Source organism: Lolium perenne, chromosome 6 (assembly GCF_019359855.2).
Source record: "Lolium perenne isolate Kyuss_39 chromosome 6, Kyuss_2.0, whole genome shotgun sequence".
Classification (NCBI taxonomy): Eukaryota; Viridiplantae; Streptophyta; class Magnoliopsida; order Poales; family Poaceae; genus Lolium; species Lolium perenne.
In genome coordinates, this window is record NC_067249.2 from 254,490,478 (window position 1) to 254,497,081 (window position 6,604).

At 42.6% G+C, this 6,604-nt stretch overlaps 1 long non-coding RNA gene across 1 annotated transcript; it reads right to left on the minus strand.

The window, feature by feature from the left end:
* Positions 1–836: 836 nt before the first annotated feature.
* On the minus strand, positions 837–5,371 carry LOC139831877 (uncharacterized). The gene is made up of 4 exons (XR_011746180.1): positions 4,216–5,371; positions 3,509–3,635; positions 1,300–1,819; positions 837–1,192 (listed from the first exon to the last, which is right to left on the minus strand). It is a non-coding gene; the product is annotated as an uncharacterized lncRNA (long non-coding RNA).
* Positions 5,372–6,604: the final 1,233 nt, after the last annotated feature.

Consider the following 6,604-nt stretch of genomic DNA (forward strand, 5'->3'; position numbering starts at 1 on the left):
AGCAATGTGTTCTGCATTCGAAACTAACCATTTTATTGTTGCAAATACGGTCTACTTTACCATGAACCGAACACACATTGATCATAGGAAATAAAAAAAAGAAAAAGTTATATAGATTACAACGTGCAAGTTGAACAGTATCACACATAAAAAAATTGTAATGAAAATTTTACATAAGAACACAAACATATCAAAAGTAAAAAAAATATTGGACACACGTGGAGCCCTATACACAGATGGAACTGCCATCTACAACACCCTAGAGTTGGCATTTTGAACTGTTTATTTCCTCCAGTAACATGCGCTTAATAGATAAGATCATAGCTGAAGGCAATGAAATCAGGTACATAACACACATGTAGTAGATAAAACTCAAATGAAACAACCAAATGCTAAATGAAACAACCAAATATATCTGGTACACACATACATGAGTTAAAACCTATAGTTCAGTGGTAGATTAAGCGGTTGATGTTGCTTATCCCATACAAAACAAGGGATGCTCCTGCAGTCTTGCATTTTTAAGGATTCAGCCAATCGAGCAAAAGCAGGCCACATAAGTCACTAAGCCAACCTCGTCATCAGCAATACATAATACCTAGTGATGCAAGACTCAATACCTAGTGATGCAATGACCAATGCGTTCCATCATTATTCCTGAACAATGGCGGTCAAAAGTATAGACTGATTACACAACACATCAGACTGAATGTATTTTACAAAACGCCTTTGTAGAGGCTACCCATTATATGTATGCTTTGGAGGCAACTATCAAATGTGGCAGGTTACCCCGCAGCCCTGACTGCCATCGCAATAACTTAAATGTAAGGCACTGTTATACAACCGAGTTGTTCGATTTTGAATGCACTAAATAGATCATGAAAGTGCAGGTGTAAGGAAAGACACCAGTTAACTGAGTACATAATATATACATACAATCATTTTTCTTGTGCCCTTCTAGTCGTCAGCCCCAGCTTTCCCAGTAGTAGTATTCATCGTCGGAAGAAAGAACAATGATCTCCTTTCCCTTGACCAAGGGAGAATGACTTGGAGGACAACTCATTTTCACCATCCGTGAAGTCAGCACTCTTCGCAGTGGTTAGCTTCTCGGTTCTTGCCCGATCAGTCGCATCGAGGACCCGTGTGATGGCAATGGCTCCATAACCCAAAGAAAGTAAGGCTCGAATACCATCTGAAAATCAACAACATGACTTCATCAGTGGATAATACTGAGATATAACTAACATACCATTAATTTTCAAGCAAGAAGAGGATCTTATGTCATAGCATGAACCGAACTGCCAATAAGAAGATCAATAACATAGGTGCAGTATTATCTAGACTAAATATGTCGTCTCTGAAAGTGCATCAGCTCTTGTAGGTGGCTTGAAACATTCGCAACTGTCCACTGCAGATATCTGAAGTTAGTGGTGTAAGCATCATCTTGGTCCTGCAATTAGTATCAAATAATCTATTTTTATTCTGTCCGAACCAGTAGAAATTATTGTGTTAAATGCATAAAAACTTACTACACCCGCATCTAAGAAGAGTACACCTCGTTCAAGATTACATCAGTATGCGCAGCCACATCAACTAATGAACATTTACACTTGCTATCTAGAGATAGTTTACCCAAATCTGTAAGATGTGAGCCATATTCAGGGGTGTTCGAAAATGAGATTAAAAAAGGCATTCTGAGGACATCCAAGGGATTATATGCACCCATAACCAAAACTTTATAAGGATTTACCTACCTCAGCCGTGTGAGTAGGTCAAGATATGAGCATAGTTATTAAATAGCATTCCAGCGACAACATGCCTAGAGAAAACAGTGTCAAGGGATTCCTTGAAAATCTTAAATCTTGCAAAAAAGGAATATGTTGCATACATAATCTATTTAACAAATGGGGTTCAATGATCACAAAAACACCTCGTTCATAAAGTATTATATGGGACCGTGAAACTAAGAGTAGAGCCTCTTTGCAGCGCACCTTGCTTCTGCTGTAAGTTTAACTCCAATCCAGAGGCTTTGGTGTTAATTAAATATTGAGCAAAATAAAACTAATGGATGAACTCTACCCTAAAACGATGTCCCTTGTGATGATGCATTATAAAGTAAATCTGTTAGAAGCTTAGAAACAAAAGGTTATTGTTCAGAGGAAACTTGTTTTCCAACTTTTGCAGGATGAAGATAATAACCAAACGATGTCTATGGAACAATCCATAAGGTATCACTACATAAGCAGGTAAGGAGGTCTTACAAATCAAATTGATTGTAACTTTGAGAATACAATGCCTCATAAAATTCCATTTCATTTTTTATCAAATGAGTCTCACCTAAGGTGTAAAAATCTCTTTGCAACTGGTAGAAAGAGTTATTAAATTCATCAAGTACAGCCTTTGGTGGAAGAGCAAGATCTACAGGTCAGCACATTTTCGTCCGCCTTAGCACTATGCCCTTCAAGACTTTTTCCTTGAGAATATTCATGGCTCTGTGGCCCTCAAAACTCACTGAACCATGTAGTAGCAGTCTCGCTATGTACTCCCTCCGGTCGTTTTTAATCGACGCGGAGGTGTTCAGTGCATGCACGTAGATTAGTGCAGTGACTGCGTCGATTAACCAGAGGTAGTACTGTTAGAGAATGGCTTTGTGTCAACAGAGCTAATTTCATAAATAAAAATACATAAATATAAGGGACATATCAAACTCTGTAATTGAACTCTTCATTTTCCAGGAGATTAGGGTCGTCAACCAAAATGAAGAAATAAGGACAACGGTAAAATTAGAAAATCAAAGATTGCGTGAAACAACTGCAAGCACGGAACACACATCAAAAGAAAATGTGTTTTTTCTTTTAATAACCAAAAAGTTGCAGATATATAACATGGTCTAGGCAAACCAACAATTACTTTACATAACCAAACTGTTTCTGAGCAAATTAACCAAGCACGCCGAAGCATAGTAACATGCTTCCATAGTGGCGATTTAATAAGTAAAGAATCAATTATGTCATCCCTGCTACCTCCTTTAACAACCGGAAATACTTGCTTAAAATCACCACATAAAACCACAGTTTTCCACCGAAAGGAAGCAAGCTTCGAGAGCTATCATTTACTCGACATATTTTGTGTACGTGCTTTCCAGCAAAACGTTTTAGGCAACGGTCAGGCCTTTAGCAGACAGAAAAGAAGGATTATCGTATTCCCAGTGCTGAGTACACTTTACCAATTTAAGAACAATGGTCTGTTTTTTAACTTCAAGCTTTAAAAAAAGTAGAATCATGATATCTGAAATTACACACGAACATTTTCTGTTGTGATGTCCAAAATGAAAAAAAATACTAAACATTCTCTCTTTTGGGAATGATCCACGGGATTAAGTACCTCCCTAAGAAACCATTAAATTAGGTACCATAGTGTGTACTAAGCACCTATTTATAGTCACTTAGTCAGACTGGAACAAAAGATAGCACCAACACCAAGATATATTAGAGGAGCTACAACCAACCTGAAGCACAAAAGGCAGAACACCAACCTGAACCCCATCAGGCCAAGACAGTACATACATATAAGTGCTGATGATATGGGAACATTGCACTGTGTTGCAGAGCCTACAGCATCCTCCATAGCCAGTCCTGTGCAAAGATTCCGGCAAGAGGATCAGGAGAGCACTTTGAAACTAAGTTATTCCAAACTGAGATTTTAGATACCATACAACACATTATGAACGGATTTATAAGGCAGCAGAATAGTTTCCAAGGATGAGAGGTTGGGAGATGTAGGTTACAGAGTAGTGCATCAATCTGTTAGCACTCTTTACATCTAACTGGGTATCTATGAAAGCAAAATCCGCACCAAGCTAATTAGTCTTCTCTTTTGCTTCCTGTAACTTAGGCCTACAACAGTTGAGCTACAGATAACTGAACAAAGTAAACAGAGTAATTCATTTTTTTTGCGGAAATGTAAACAGAGCAATTCAGATGATACATTAGGTGATTTGAGTGTAGACCACGATATTAAGCAAATTACCATGTACTGAGCGATGGTATTACCAATTTATTTTGTTCGCAAATTGAAATGTACCTTTCCATCACTAATCAGCTTGTTTTGCCTCATAGCTGTACATATCCATGTATCCTAATGTTTGATGCAAGACTAAGGTGCATGAAATCCAAACAACTCAATCTGAGTGGAGAGTGGGCAAGGAAAACGAACCAGAATAGCTGCTAAGTTCGCCGGCGCCATCGTCCATGAGGCATGAGATGGCCGCCATACACGGGGAGGGAAGTAGCCGGATTTCATGGAAGGGGACGTGGACTGCAGCCGCACTACCGCGGAGGAAGGCGGCACCCTATGCGCCTACAACAGTACACCTGCCGCAGACCTTGCAGGACGGCCTCCACTTCGCCGCCGTGCACCTCGTGGTCGTGATTCCCGGCCCCCTCGGCCTCCTCCATATCCGGCTCGTCCTCCTCCTCCTCCTGCATATCCGCCACCAAGTGGGGGCGCTCTGCCGCTCTATGGCAGAGGTCGCCGCAAGCTCTTCCACCAGATTGGGGGGGGCGCTCTAGGGCGGGGTCAACAGCCACCATAGCGCTGTTTTAAAGAGAGGCTAGAGGAGTTATGGGGATTCACCTGCCACACACCGTTGTTCCATGCCTTCGAGTCGCCGCCGTCTGACACTGCAATCGCCGTGACCTCAAATTATCGTTGCCTCGGTCGAGCCTGCCCATGCCCGTGAACCCTGCCGTCGCGAGCCAATAGTACACGGGAGTGGCGGCTCTGTGGGCAGAGACACGGCCCTTGATCCCTCGCTGTGGTGCGCCCGTAAACCGCCGCCGCTAAACACGGGACGGACGGCTTGGCGGGGCAGCTGTGCGGCCGCAGCGAAACGCCGCCGTCGTCGCCACAGTTCCGGCGGGTTAGACCTGCTGCTCGCCGGCAAGACCCGGCACCGCGCCGGCCTCCTCCGCCGCGGAGCCTCGCCTCCGTGGTCGGCACGCCGTCCTCATCCTGCTCCCGCAGCTCTCAGATGTGGTGGCCAGCCTTCCTTGCCGGTGTGGCGGCCACCCGTCGCCCAGGTCACGTTGAGACGCCGAATAGGGCTAGTCGCATCGGCCTCGGAAAGGAAAGAAATGCGCCGCGCTACTAACCGCCTTGGGAGAAGGACGGCATCGACGGTGGTGTCGAGGAAGCATGTGAGACAGAAGATGGGGGAGATAAGCATTGTTCCATCGTGGGCATGGCCACCGCTTTGACCGGTCAGACGCAAAGTTCAAGACTTGGGCCCACTAAAAAATAGCTACATCCACCCAGCCAGTAAAGAAGCACATTACAGAATGGTGAAAAGGGATCACGAAAATTCCAAGACTACACCAGAACTGTACACCAAAAAATACTGCCAGAATTAATGAGAAAGTAACATACGTGTCAACTTATCGTTAACCTACAAAAAAATTCAAAACTCTAACAAAAAAGGAAGCTGTTAAGGTTTAGTATAGTAATATGCGCTCTGCTCTTTCACCAATCGCCCCTACATCAGTTAGTACATTGACTAACGAATCGATCCGATATGCCATTCAGTATGACGGTATGGGCGGAAGCAAGTTGCTTTTGGCCGCTGGATGCGGCATTTGGAAGATCTTCTTGTTAAGTTCCGAAAGGGAGTAGATCTTGTTACTCATTTTCTTCAAGATCATGCACGTATGTGTGACCGATTGAGCTAACACTGGCCCGACCAAAGGTCGATGCTGCGTGATCTGCTGACGATCATCACTACTGCGAGCGGGGCACGATCTGACACAACTTACGAAGCAAGATCAGCTACGTAGCATCGAGAAACCCTGTGTCGTACACAATCGACTGATGACACGCGAGACGGATTTTATGGATGACATTGTGTTATAAACGCGACAATAAAATAGGGAAGAACGATAAACAAAATGTATCAGAGACACGAGATTTTTAACGTGAAAAACCCTTCAACTCCAATACAGAGGGGAGAAAACCATGGGTGCCAGCCAACAAAACTTCACTATATCGGAAGGTGTTTACAAACGCCGTGCGTTATAAACTCTAGCCTGCGATTTACAAGATGTATATATAGACGGTGGCATCGATTCGTACCGGTGACGGTCCTCGATCCGTTCGTCAGAAGTTAGTCTCCCTTTAGAATGAGTTTGGATCACAAAATAACAAACTTCATCTTGAGACAAATTCCATTTTATAGCATGAACTTCAACAATCTTCTGAATAACAAAGAAAAAGACTTGTTAGCGCCAATAGCCACATAGGCTAAACAGTTATACCAACCAAGCTCGAGCAAAACTCAAATTTGGCAACAGGAATTGGCTTTGTCATCATATTAACATGATTATCATGAGTACTTATCTTGCATACCTTCAGTTTACCTTGTGCAATAATATCGTGAACATAATGGTACTTGACATCAAATGTGCTTTGTCTTCTCATGGAACATTTGATTTTTAGTAAGGTTGATAGCCTTTGATTGTCACAAAACAAGTTAATGCAAGAACCATCTTCACAAAGCTAAGCATATAAATCTTACAACCAAACAGAATATTTGCAAGTTTCAGCAATAGCC